This window comes from Mus caroli, unplaced genomic scaffold, assembly GCF_978045245.1.
Source record: "Mus caroli unplaced genomic scaffold, Mus_caroli_1 scaffold_8, whole genome shotgun sequence".
Classification (NCBI taxonomy): domain Eukaryota; kingdom Metazoa; phylum Chordata; class Mammalia; order Rodentia; family Muridae; genus Mus; species Mus caroli.
This window is the reverse complement of record NW_028227263.1, coordinates 60,040,784-60,055,770: the sequence shown is the minus strand read 5'-3', so window position 1 is coordinate 60,055,770 and position 14,987 is coordinate 60,040,784. Positions and strand designations below refer to the sequence as shown.

The 14,987-nt window shown below is 35.2% G+C and overlaps 1 pseudogene; it reads right to left on the bottom strand.

Annotated features, from left to right (window-relative positions):
- Positions 1-1,557: 1,557 nt before the first annotated feature.
- Positions 1,558-10,791, bottom strand: LOC147002940 (glutamate carboxypeptidase 2-like; annotated as a pseudogene).
- Positions 10,792-14,987: the final 4,196 nt, after the last annotated feature.

Sequence of the window (14,987 nt, the reverse complement as noted above, 5' to 3'; positions counted from 1 at the left end):
GATTATTTGTATTGTTTTATTTTGTTTGTATTTCAATTCCAGGTTGGACTTTTCATTTTTCTTTTTTTTTTTCTAGAGTTTTCAAATGTGCCGTTTAATTAATTACTAGCATGCTTGTATGTCATCCTCTCTCTATATATATAAATGTATATATATATATATATATATATATATATGTGTGTGTGTGTGTGTGTGCGTATACTTATGATATATACATATATACATAATATAGGTATACATATTATCATATATCAACATATATCAATATACATATGTATAAACACATATATCAATATGTTTGTTTATTTATGTATGTATGTATTTATTTATTTCCATGTCACCATGCCCTTAACTGCCTTAAATGGAAAAATTAATGAAAATGAAAAGAAAACCAAACAAAAAACAAGGAGTCTCTTTTTTTTAGCCAGTACTCCTGGTCTTGGGCATGCACTGGAATATTGTTGATATACTCTGTGACTGTCCATTAGAGTAATCTGCTTTTCCCTATCCCAGAAAGTATTGATTTTAAATATCTCCTTATTTAGAGGTGAGACTTTTTATCAACTTTCCATTTGTAGGTCTAAGATTCATTTGCCTTGAATCTGTATGTAGGCCTTTTGCACTTTGACAAGATTTGGCTTTTTTGTCTTATTGTTTGTTTGGTTTTTTTGTTCTTATTGTTGTTCATTTTGATTTTTGATTTTGGTTTTCTTTTTTTTTTTCAGAGAGCATGCATAAAGTTGGGTATGTAGGAAGTGTCAGAGCTCTTGGAAGATATATATTGTCAGTACAGTTACTACTGTTTATACCTTCTACATATCTAAAATTTCCTTTCCTGATTGGAATAATTTGAATTATTAGTACAGATACAACTTATAACTCTTTCTGATGTCTCTGCTAGTTCATCACAGTATGTGATATTTACTCATATAAGTGTGGTACCACAAAAAGTCAGGTAAGCTACAAGAGTAACTCAATGACAAATAAAAAGATATTACTGAAAATTACAAAATCATATATATTTAAGAAATGTAATTAATACATTGATGTGTGATAAATTCTATATAAAAAAAGAAATGATACACATAAAATTCAAGACCATAATCGAATTTGATATAAAGGATGCAATTGTTCAGAAATGCATAGTTACTAAGATTACAAATGTTAATTATTAGTTGTGAAATTTTGTTTTATACATTTTTCAAAAAATGACGTTTAAGTCTAAATAATTAAACTTTATAATACAGAGTGTTGAGATTAACAAGAAGTGAGAGTAGATTAGAACTCATCAGCTAGTATAGCTACAGTGATCCTCCCATCTTTTGGTGACCAGAGAGCATCTAGGCCCCAAACTGGAGAAGACTTGTGAAATATCCCAGGTGTGCTCCATAAAGAAGTGATACTTGTTTCCATTGAAATGACAGGGTAGATATGGTAAGGTTGTATTAGATTTCTGATAATTATCTGATACTTTCAAATGTGTAATTTTATTAGACTGTTCATGTTGGTTTTAATACTTACTTGAATTATAAATTTTAGAAATATATTCTGAATTTATTAAATATAAATCATCCACTTTTTTATTATATATATATATATATCAGATCGGTATCTCAGGCATCCTGCTCCAGCTTGCCTTGTAAACGCTGTAATGAAAAACTGTCTCTTCACTTTGCTCCAAGGCTAAGAAGCTTTGACTTTGCTATTACTATAAAAAGAGCATCATCAATCTCAGGGAATGATTCTCCTGAATAGTTGTTGTGGCTTCTTGGAGCATAGATGATATGCCTGTTGATAAAACATATACCTGTCCATTAATTGCACAAGCAACATACCAGACAACAAAGGCATTATACATAAACATCAAACTTTTGATTTTCTGACTTGTTACCTGACCTTGAAATGCAATAATCTCTAGGCACAGTGATACACATAATTTTTTGCTTTAATGAATAACTCAAAGTGGTTCAGACTTATAAAAACAGTTAACTTGAAATGTGCATAGTAGTTAAAATTGATTTACATTTTTTATAGATACTAAAACTAAACTCTGTAATGTTGATATTTATGTTGCCTAAGGAGACAACTGGTCTGAGAGGAAAAGTGAAAAACTAATTTTTCTTAATCACATTTGCACTAAGTGATCATGTTTATATTATACTCCCTGATGGGATATGGTGTGATCATGAAATCATTAGGCAGCCTACTGTGTAGTACTGTAAACTTTTTTATTCTTTGGAAAAGATGTATTCATAATTAACTTATGGTTGACTTAAATCATCACAAATCATTATAAAACAAATTTTAGCCCTCTATATGACATAGGTTATAACTATTTCTGAAATGGCCAAACAACTTTTGTGCTGACTCAGGAATATAAGATTTGTAATAAAGCTTATACCAAACAACTTAATCCATTATCTTCTTACTTCAGCCTCATTCAAATTTGTAAAGCTTAGCATGCACTCACAACCTTCCTAATAGTGAGACCGTTTAGTAAAGTACCTCATGCTGTGGTGAATCTCACCCATAAAATTATTTTGTGGCTACTTCATACTTGTAACTTTTGTACTATTATGAATCATAATGCAAATATATGATAAGCAGGATACCTAATATATGACCCTTGTAAAAATATCCTTTTGTCCGCTAAAGGGGTCACTTACCAATAATTTGAAAAGCACTAGTCTAGCATCATTAAGGCAGAGGTTTTATATTCTTTATTAGAAGAATACGCAAAGACCCCTGGCCCAGTTTCTAGAAGAGTTTTTGTACTACTTTGAAACTGGTGAGATGAACATCTATTCTCTATTTCTTCAGTCATGCTCACCATCAACAAATGGGGCTGAATAAGGTCTGCTTGCCTTATTTAGGACGTTTTTCTCAAAACTCTCCCACATTCAACCCACAAACTTGTTCCCAAGGCCATGAGATTATCAAAGCAACAATCCCCTCTCAGCACAAGTTTTCTGTATGAATTTATACCTGCAGGTATAACAGAACTTGAATTGAAGACACATTACAGAGCCTGGTAACAAAAAAATCAAGTCGTGGTGGCACACACCTTTAATCCCAGCACTTTGGAGGCAGAAGCAGGCAGATTTCTGAGTTCGAGGCCAGCCTGGTCTACAGAGTGAGTTCTAGGACAGCCAAGGCTACACAGAGAGACCCTGTCTCAAAAAACAAAAATCAATTAATTAATTAATTAAAATTAAAAATTTTAAAAAATGACCCCAAACAGCCCATGAGTCTTTGAAAATAGAAGAGATGACATGAAAATAGGCCGTCACATTTACATAGATGCCAAAAAATTCTCAATGAGGGAAAAAAAAGCCTCTTCAAAAAGTAGTGCTGGATAAACCAGATAAATTAATATAATTACATCCCTGTTTCACCATGTAGAATAAACAATTTCATAATAAATAAAAGACCATGTGACCTAAAACTCTAATAATTTTACAGAAATTGTCAGGAAAACATTTCAAGATGTAGATGTTAATATAGACAAAGACTTTTGGAAAAGAACTCTAATTACTGACAAATAGTGCCTAGAATTATAAAAAGTGATTTCACAAAGATTTAACAGATCTGAGAAGCAAATAGAATAATCAAACGAAGGGAATGTCCACAAAACATGAGAAATATCTTTACTAGTAATCATTTATAAGCGTGTTGAAGTCTATTTTTATACTAGATATTTTCTCCATTTATATTTCAAATGCTATTCCCTTTCTTAGTTTCCTTTCTGAAAGTCCCCGATCCTCCAACCCTGCCCCCTAATCCACAGCCTATCCACTCCTGCTTCCTGACCCTGGCATTCCCCTGTACTGGGGCATATAATCTTCACAAGGCCAAGGGCCTCTCATCCCATTGATGGATGACTAGGTCATTCTCTGCTACATATGTAAGTAGAGATAAAAGCTCTTCGGGGGTGGGGGGTACTAGTTAGTTCATACTGTTGTTCTTCCTATAGGATTGCAGACCCCTTTAGCTTCTTAGGGACTTTCTCTAGCTCTTTTATTGGGGGCCACATGTTCCATCCAATAGATGAATGTGAGCATTCACTTCTGTATTTGTGAGGCACTGGCATAGCTTCTCAAGTGATAGCTATATCAGAGTCCTGTCAGCTAAATCTTGCTGGCATATGCAATAGTATCTGGGTTTGGTGGTTGTTTATGGGATGAATCCTAAATCTGATAGGGGACTAATATTCAATATATACAAAGAACTCAAGAAGCTGGACTCCAGAAAATCAAACAACCCTATTAAAAAATGGGGTACACAGCTAAACAAAGAATTCTCAACTGAGCAATATGGAATGGCTGAGAAGCACTTGAAAAAAATGTTCAACATACTGAATCATCAGGGAAATGCAAATCAAATAACCCTGAGATTCCACCTCACACCAGTCAGAATGGCTAGGATCAAAAATTCAGGTGACAGCAGATTCTGGCGAGGATGTGTACAAAGAGGTGACAGCAGGAAGACTCCTCCATTGCTGGTGGGATTGCAAGCTGGTAGAACCACTCTGGAAATCAGTCTGGCAGTTCTTCAGAAAATTGGACATAGTACTACCAGAAGATCCAGCAATACCTCTCATGGGCATATAACTAGAAGTTGTTCCAACATGTAATAAGGACACATGTTCCACTATGTTCATAGCAACATTATTTATAATATCAAGAAGCTGGAAAGAACCCATATGTCCCTCAACAGAAGAATGAATACAAAACATGTGGTACATTTACACAATGGAGTACTTCTCAGCTATTAAAAACCATGAATTTATTCAATTCTTAGGCAATTGGATGGATCTGGAGAATATCATCCTGAATGAGGTAACCCAAGCAACAAAAGAATACACATGATATGCACTCACTGATAAGTGGTTATTAGCCCACAAACTTAGAATACCCAAGATACAATTTGCAAAACACATGAAACTCAAGAAGAAGGAAGACCAAAGTGTGGATACTTTGTTTTTTCTTAGAATGGGGAACAAAATATCCATGGACAGAGTTACAGAGACAATGTTTGGAGCCAAGAGAGAAGGAAAGACCATCCAGAGACTGCATTGAAGTCTAGAACATACAAATAAACATTTATTAAATATCCAAACTCATGCAAATGAAATAAACATACACTTCACAAAAGATGAACAACAAATATCCAATAAACATAAAAAGCATTTAGCATATTAATGATAAGGAAATTTAAATCAAAACCAGCTTGGGCATCTTTCTCTCTTCAGTCAGTAACAAACCAGTACAAATGCTGTTGAGGGTGTGTTGAGATAAGGAAACTTATGCAATAATAGTTGGGGTAGGTTTAGTCTATTTACCATGGGAATCAATAAGAAGGTATTTCAAGAAATCTATGAACAGAACTACTATATGATTTACCTACACCAGTTCTGGATGCATGACTGAAGAACTCTCTACATATGACAGACATAACTGCTTAATTGTGCTTATTGTCGCAATATTCCTTGAAGGCAAGTTATGGAACCACCGTAGACATCAGTTAATGAATTCATGGAAAAGAAGATGGTATATATGAACAATAGAATTTTATTTAATAACAAAGTGCAATGAAATTATGCTGTTTGATAAAAATGGATGCAAATAGAAATTATCATACCAAATAAAATAAGAAATACACAGAGAGATAAATACATGTTTTCCATAACTTGCATTTTCTAGAATCCCAAAATACCCTTAAATATCAAATGGGACACTGGAGGAATGAAGGAGGGTAGTAGGACTGATACAAGGGAAAACATGCTGAGGATAGTGAAGGAGACTGGGATGAAGGAAAATGTGCCTGCTATGTCCCAAATAAAATGTTTATGTAGAACATAATTCTCTATGTACAATGAGTTTTTATCACTAAAATAGTTAGAATAGTAAAAATAAACATACTAGTATGTTTTTATACACTGTAAAACGATTTTAAACTTATATTAGACTTTAGAATCATCTTTCCTTACCTGTATAAAGGCCTCACTGGTAATTGGAAAGGATTAATGAATGCACGTTCCAGATATATCAACTGGTCATTCATAATTCTCAGTAATATGGGGTTAATTGTGAAATTAATGAAATTATATATTTTTTTGTTTTGTTTTGTTTTGTTTTGTTTTGTTTTGTTTTGTTTTGTTTTGTTTTGTTTTGTTTTGTTTTGTTTTGTTTTGAGACAGGGTTTCTCTGTGTAGCCCTGGCTGTCCTGGAACTCACTTTGTAGACCAGGCTGGCCTGGAACTCAGAAATCCACCTGCCTCTGCCTCCCAAATGCTCGGATTAAAGGCATGCGCCACCACACCCGGCCATGAAGTTATATCTTGATAAAGATATGAATACTGCCTGGAAAAGTAAAAGGATGCAGCAAAATAAACCTCATTGGTGTATTTTAAAATATTTTACCTTTGGTACATGCCTCCCCAACTTCCTCCCTCCTGTGGTTGCCTGTTTCTATTCTTAGATGAAATGTCCTACAGTGAGGAGAGGAAACTTGTAGAGCCCATTTGCAGCAGAATGACAGGGCATTGAGTGAGGGATGGGATTGCTATCTCACAGTCAAAACACTGACCCATAATTGTTGCTGTCTGAAAGAACTTCAGGGATAGAAAGGAAGAAGAACCCGAGGAAAAGAAGGTACAGAGACAGATCCAAAGTGGGATCCAACACAAGTGGAGACTCAGCACCTGTCACTATTACTGAGCCTATGGAACACTCACAAAAATTGACTTAGCCTGACTGCCCTCCAAAAGACCCACCAAGCAGTTGAAAGAGTCAGATGCATATATTTGCACCCACCTAATGGCCAGAAGCTGCTAACCGCTGTTGTTGAATTAGGGAAAGTCTGGAAGAAACTGAGAAAGATCAGACACTGTATACAGGAGGACCAGAAGTCTTAATTAACCTGGATCCCCAAGATCTCACATATACTGGATTACAAACCAGGCAGTATATACCAGCTGATATGAGCCCCCCAACATATATACAGCAGAGAACTGTATTGGATCTGAGTTCAGTCAGGCAAGATGCACCTAACCCTCAAGAGACTGGAGGACCCAGGAAGTTTAGAAGTATGGTGGAGTAGGGGGTAGGATGCAGACATCCTTGTGGAGACAGCAGAACAGGAAAGACATATTAGGATGTGGAACCGTCAGAGGATGGATCAGAAGGGGAAAAAAAATCTGGATTATCAAAAAAAGTGAACCAACAAAGAAATAATAATAAAACAGAAAACAAAAAGAAAAAACATGATATTATGCAAATTAAGAAAACAAGTAACATAGAAACTGAACATGTTGTATTTATATATTTAGAAATATTTGTAACAGTAATGAAAAAATGAGGTCATGAATTTTAAAAAACACAGTTACCCAGTAGGTACTCAAGGAGGACTTCCTCTTTTAAGAGGTGAAGGAAAGGGGTAGTAGGGGAAGGTGCTTGTAGGAGGGAGGACTGGGAATTGGCAGGCTGTGTTTGGGATGTAAAGTGAATGAATAAGTAAACTCATGGGGAAAAAAAGAATATCGGTAGTACTATAGGAAAATGTAATGTTGAACAGGTTGTACTTATGAATTTAGAAATATAACAACTTCAGTGAAAAATGAACTCCTGGTTTCTAAAAAGAGCAAAGGGGGTATGGAAATTTTGAAGGGAGGTAAAGATAGAGATTATGCAACTATATTGTAATCTCAAAAAGTAAAGTAACAAATTAAAAACAAGTATCAGCTTGTATTCTTAACATTTGTCAGGAATCTCATAAAATATTATTCAGCTGAAACATGAACTATGTAACAATAACATGCTGGTGGGAAAATGTGATACTAACTTTAATGCATACAGAAATGAGACTTAAGCAGCCTGGTTTTATATTACTGATAAGATTAGAGATGTTCATAAAAAGTGAAATGAGAAACTCTATTAATTTCTATTAAATTCACAGAAACTACAAATATTTAAAATGTGACATAGTGTAATATTCTTTCTACTAAAGAAGAATTTGTCAAATATATGGTCCTTTGTGTATATTTTTATCAGCATTCATGCATGCAGTGAACCCTCTTACAGATTTCAAATTCCTAAAGGAAAGTGTATTATTAAAGTGGAGGTTGTAATTGTAAATAAAAATCAATCAATGTAACTAAAAATCCACCAACAAACCCTGGGTGGCTCAACTGAATTTAGTATTACAATTATGCCATGGTACAATTACTTCAAATTATCACTAATTAATAGTGTTGTTTTATCCATTAGTTTACCTACATTTTCATTTTATATTACTTTTCATTACAATAACATGAAAGAGACTCTTACTCTTACAAATGCTTTTATAGTAAGTTTTAAATGTAGAGCAACTCTGCACATTATACAAGATTATAACTTCATTTTGCAAACTAAGGATGAGTTTGCCAGTTTACATTTTTGCAGTTAAAAAGGATCAATATTGTAATATTTTAAAACTCTCATGGTTTGATTTTACACAGAATTAATCATATTTGTTTAGAAATCCTACACATATCGACTTCCAAGTATTTCCCCTTCCCCTTCTTCCCTTTCCCCTTCCCCCTACCCCTCCCCTCCCCCTTCTCCCTCTCCTTCTCCTTCTCCTTCTCCTTCTCCTTCTCCTTCTCCTTCTCCTTCTCCTTCTCCTTCTCCTTCTCCTTCTCCTTCTCCTTCTCCTTCTCCTTCTTCTTCTTTTCTCCTTCTTCTTTTTTTAGAATTTTTACTAGAGATTGATAGGGAGGTCTGTGTGTAGACATAATGACTTCATGTAGAAGCTGAGAAGCATCCTCCAAGATTAAAGGAATCAAGATGGCAAATGATGCACAGAGTGCGAAAACGTAGCAAGGGAAACCAAAATATATTTGAGCCGACACTAAAGTTGCAAAGTTGCATCCCATAGTCTAGCATGAGCAAGTCACTGCCATCTAGTTGCTATTCATGTCAGAAATAAAATCTGACTGACAGGCAATACTGAACAGAATGCATTAGAGTGAGGACAAACATATATAACAATTTCCAAAGGTATTTCAGAAATGCAAATATGAATTAATGATATTTTACATATATGTACATATAATTATATTTAATTATATATTTTATTTATTGATTGAATAAGGACATACTTGCTTTTGTCTAACTATTAGTCTGTGATTGAACTTGGATGTAACATCTTTAAATTATTGACTGCATAAAAAAGTGAATCTGAGATAGAAATCCAAATTAGCAAAATCTTTAAGAACAAGATTTCTAAAGCAGGAAAGTTTGCAATGCCTGTAGTCTAATCACTTTGCAAGCCAAAACAGAAAGATCACTCCAGCCCAGGAGTATAAAACTGGTCAGTGTAAGATTTGCAAGCTCATTTCAGTGAAAGAAACAAAGCCTCATGGTTTTTAATGAACTCTAGACAGATAACAATGTGGAAACAATATAGAAAACTGTTTTATGAAGTATTTGTATATTTTTGAGCATCTATGTAATTAAGAACAGATCTCAAGAGAAAAAGAATATCTGATCTAGTACAATAGAAATAACAATGAAAAATTATTAGAAACACATAAGTCAATTTGAAAGGTAAATTGAAATGTACCAAGTGATATTATGTAGGCCTTCATGTCTTGTGGATGCTTCATTGAAATATTGTAGATAGTTTCAGCATGCTTCTTCAGAGTTACAGCATAATTTTGACAGTCAAAGGGAAGCACTATAGAATTGGCAAGTTCAAATACTATCGCTCCTCAAACCTGGACCACAGTGAGGAGGTATTTAAAGGCTAGATCATAAAATTTTTCTATCAACTCATATTTTTCATAGACAGTGTGATAGAGAGGATAGCTGCTGACTGTTAGTTTTCTATGAAAAAAAAACCCACAAAATGCATCTCTTTAATATAGCTTATAAAAAACCCTACCCCATGATATTTACTGTGGTGTTATTAAGGTGATTTGAACACTGAGAGGCAGGGTCCTGTAAACTTAGATTCTTAGAACTTAATAAATGACTACTATAGGCATGTACAGATAATTACACATGTACACATGCTGCAAAAGCAATATAAAAACATTCTCTGAGAAATAACCCTGAGAGTTGTCAACCAGAGATATAGAAGTTTGTAGAAAGGCCTAAGAAAGGATTATGTAGTGCTGCATTAAAAAAGAAATTATTTAAGGATAAAATTAAGGAATTAATAAACACCAGTGAAGCAAATTCATAAAGTAGAACTATGTTTCACTGAAAATCCCCCAGAGAAAACTCTGAAAGGCAGCATGCTGACCAGTGGAGAAATCAGAGAGGGCCACAGTAGTGAACTTAGGGTCTTTCTAAGGAGAGAGATGTGATGCTCATGAGAGACCAAGTCTTTTAAGTTCAGACTCCATTTTAGAGAACCTGACTAACCTAAGTTAGAATAGTTAAACTAACAGACTAGTACCTAGCAGTAGTTTCCAAGGTGAGCCTCAACAAAACCCAGTCTCTAAGCTTATCTCCAACAAGACCAGCATTTCCAGGCTACACACTTAACAAGACCAGTGCCTCCAGGTAATTTCCCAAACAAACCTGCACCCACAGGTTACAAGCACACTCCCTGCCTAACAAACACCAATTCAGAGGGGAGCAAAAAGAAATTTATTATATGACTCCCAGTAACAGCCAATTATCTTAAAGGTCATAGTAACTTTCCAACTAGATGCTTGCACACTTAACTGCTGCTTGATGCTTACTTTAAAGCCTTTTTCTGATAGACATTCGGGGCTCCACCCTCATCAAAACCATCCTGCATGATGGTGGTGCATGGGGGGTGTGGGAACTAACCCTAATAGAATAAATTTCCTGATATGAGGTGCACCAGATTGGCTCCTGTCTGGCTTTGGAGGGACCACTAACATTTCTGTGGCACTCCACTCAAACAGTCACAAGGAAGCTGCATATGGAGAAATCAACAACTTTTCTCACAGTGAACTGCTGACAATGTGTTTTCATATTTTCTTACTATGTTCTTTCATTACTGATATAAACAACACTTTAGGATAATTCTGAAGAGACAGAGACTTGGGGAGTATTAATGATGGATGAGTTTAATTCTGAATACAAAATTGATTTTCAAGGACATTTGGCAGTCCCCTGGATTTTGATTTGTTTAGTTTCATACCTATCAAATATATGTATTCTCATCAAAACCTTCATAAAAACTCATACAATTTTATACCGAAACATCCCTGGCTGGGGGCAAGCAACTTCAAGAGAAAAGGCATACAGAGTCACTGCTTTCTGAATATTCCCATCTGATTTTATAAATTAAACATAATGTGAATTTAAGTTTGGGTTGAATCTTTTTCTTTGTAACTATTCTTCCTTTCAATCATCTTAAATGAATAGAGTAATCAATTTAATAATTGTGCTGGGTAGTTTTATGTCAACTTGACACAATCTGGACTTATCTTAGAGGAGGTAACCTCAACTCTGAAAGAAGAACAACAAACCGTTTAACTCATTGAATTAGTTAGGACTAAATTCATGAGTGTTCTTCAGAAAGGCAGAGACCCAAGTACTAAGTGTCCTGAGTATTTGATGCTGTTATGGAGCTTCTCTCTGCTGGTTGTTCTCACGGTCTTCATGTCCTTTGTAATTTATGTGTTGGATGAAGATTCCAAGTGGGATCCAGCTGTCCACTGGGCCATATCATTAGCAGTCAAAGTTAATAGTGCTTGGTGATTTTTCAAGCATTGCTTCTGGAACACATCAATGATTCAGTCACCACCCTTGGAAAGAACTTAAACATGTAGATTGTTAGCAATGACCACCAGCCTTAGAAGAATTTCGAGAAGATTGTTATGATGTTTTTGGTCAATGGCTCTGACGTAGAAAATCTTTCAAAATAAACTGATGTTCAGGAAGGCATAGTCTAAACAGTTTAGCTGTTTTGTTTGTTTGTTTGTTTGCTTGTTTGTTTAATTCAGGTAATAAGAACAATGGCAGCTCGAATAGCATTCACTTATATGACATTTGCTGAAGCTAGATTAGTGATCAAAGTGATAATGACATATTTCCATTCTTGTCCTCAGCTTCCTAATAAGATTTAATAAAAACTGTTAATGAGAAGTTATATACCCTGAAGATTTAAAATATAAATGATTGGTTTTTTAACTAAAAGTTTACATTTGTGATTCTTTTAAAATTTTTATGATTATTTTGTAAGATAATTACTAAACCAAATGATTCTTTCTTTATAACCACAAATTGTAGCCTGTCAGTTAAAAGGACCTGCTAAAATAATGACCCTGCTTGCTTAAATGTTTGTTAATTTATAACAGATTGCTTAGTTATAAGTGTATGTAGGTTCTTGGGAATGATTTGCTGTTTCTTCACCTGTAATAAATACTTTTTTATGTAAAGGTATTGAGGAACATACTTTTAAAAAATAATCATTCACTAAAAGAAAAATAGAATGTAGGTGTTTTATAATTTTTATGCTCCTTGAAAGAGTTTGATGGAATATATAAGCTATAGGAGAAAAAATAAATTAAGTTCTTAGAACTTATTGAAGCTTTTTTTTATCCAGAGAGAGAGAGAGAGAGAGAGTGTGTGTGTGTGTGTGTGTGTGTGTGAGAGAGAGAGAGAGAGAGAGAGAGAGAGAACATCATACTTTCATATATATTTTAATTTCTTTCTTCATTGACCCACAATAGATTTTTCTTGCCACCTCTGAAGAAATTTTTATTCTGGATTTTAGCCAGTCCCAAGGAGATAATTTTATAGGCCCCAATCAATTGCACAGTCTATATTACACTAGGGTAATATTAAATGTCAAATTTGTTCTTTGATATCTGGATGCAGCCTCCTGCATACATCTTGCTCAAAAATATTTTTTTTATTTTTTTATTTGTTTTAGCTTTTATTTATTTATTAGGTATTCATTTCATTTACATTTCCAATGCTATCCCAAAAATCCCCCCCCCACGCTCCCCCACCCACTCCCCCACCAACCTGCTCTCAGTTCTTGGCCCTGGCGTTCCCCTATACTGAGGCAGATAAAGTTTGCACGACCAGTGGCCTCTCTTTCCACTGATGACCTATTAGGCCATCTTCTGATATATATGCAGCTAGAGACACGAGCTCCGGGGGTACTGGGTAGTTCACATTGTTGTTCCACCTATAGAGTTGCAGATCCCTTTAGCTCCTTGGGTACTTTCTCTAGCTCCTCCATTGGGGGCCCTGTGATCCATCCAATAGCTGACTGTGAGCATCCACTTCTGTGTTTGTTAGGCCACGGCACAGTCTCACAAGAGACAGCTATATCTGGGTCCTTTCAGAAAAATCTTACTAGTGTATGCAATGGTGTCAACGTTTGGAAGCTGATTATGGGATGGATCCCCGGATATGGCAGTCTCTAGATAGTCCATCCTTTCTTCTCAGCTCCAAAGTGTGTCTCAGTAAGTCCTTCCATGGGTGTTTTGTTCTCAATTCTAAGAAGGGGCAAAGTGTCCATACTTTGGTCTTCGTTCTTCTTGAGCTTCATGTGTTTAGCAAATTGTATCTTATATCTTGTGTATTCTAAGTTTCTGGGCTAATATCCACTTATCAGTGAGTACATATTGTGTGAGTTCTTTTGTGATTGGGTTACCTCACTCAGGATGATGCCCTCCAGGTCCAACCATTTGCCTAGGAATTTCATAAATTCATTCTTTTTAATAGCTGAGTAGTACTCCATTGTGTAAATGTACCACATTTTTTGTATCCATTCCTCTGTTGAGGGGCATCTGGGTTCTTTCCACCTTCTGGCTATTATAAATAAGGCTGCTATGAATATAGAGGAGCACATGTCCTTCTTACCGGTTGGAACATCTTCTGGATATATGCCCAGGAGATGTATTGCGGGATCCTCTGGTAGTACTATGTCCAAGTTTCTGAGGACCCACCAGAATGATTTCCAGAGTGGTTGTATAAGATTGCAGTCTCACCAACAATGGACGAGTGTTCCTCTTTCTCCACATGCTCGCCAGCATCTACTGTCACCTGAATTTTTCATCTTAGCCATTCTGACTGATGTGAGGTGGAATCTCAGGGTTCTTTGATTTGCATTTCCCTGATGATTAAGGATGTTGAACATTTTTTCAGGTGCTTCTCAGCCATTCGGTATTCCTCAGGTGAGAATTCTTTGTTTAGCTCTGAGCCCCATTTTTAATGGGGTTATTTGATTTTCTGGAGTCCACCTCCTTGAGTTCTTTATATATATTGGATATTAGTCCCCTATCTGATTTAGGATAGGTAAAGATCGTTTCCCAATCTGTTGGTGGCCTTTTTGTCTTATTGATGGTATCTTTTGCCTTGCAGAAGCTTTACAATGTTATGAGGTCCCATTTGTTGATTCTCGTTCTTACAGCATAAGCCATTGGTGTTCTATTCAGGAATTTTCCCCCTGTACCCATATATTCGAAGCTTTTCCCTACTATCTCCTCTATAAGTTTCAGTGTCTCTGGATTTATGTGGAGTTCCTTAATCCGCTTAGATTTGACCTTAGTACAAGGAGATAGGAATGGATCAATTCGCATTCTTCTACATGATAACCACCAGTTGTGCCAGCACCATTTTGAAACCCTCAGATATAATTAAAAAATAAAACAGGATTATATTTTATTGGAAGCACAATATTTCATTGTAGAGACAAACATTTCTTTGTCAGATGTTAATTTTGAAAGTTACTTCTTACTAAAAATTTTAAGCAATTATACCAATTTATATTCAAACCATTCACCCAGTGACCAAACTTGGTAGAATGGCTGGGTTGTTGCTGTACCTGGGCATCCCTACAAAGTCAGGTGAAGTACTCTTTTCTTTCAAGCTGTCATAAAGAGAATTGCTTTCAAAGCCTTCATCTGGTCTTTGCAGGTATACAAATTATAAATAAGTGAGTACTTACAAATCTGATATATAAACTTAAATACTCGTTAATAAGAAAATGAAGCATTACACTACATT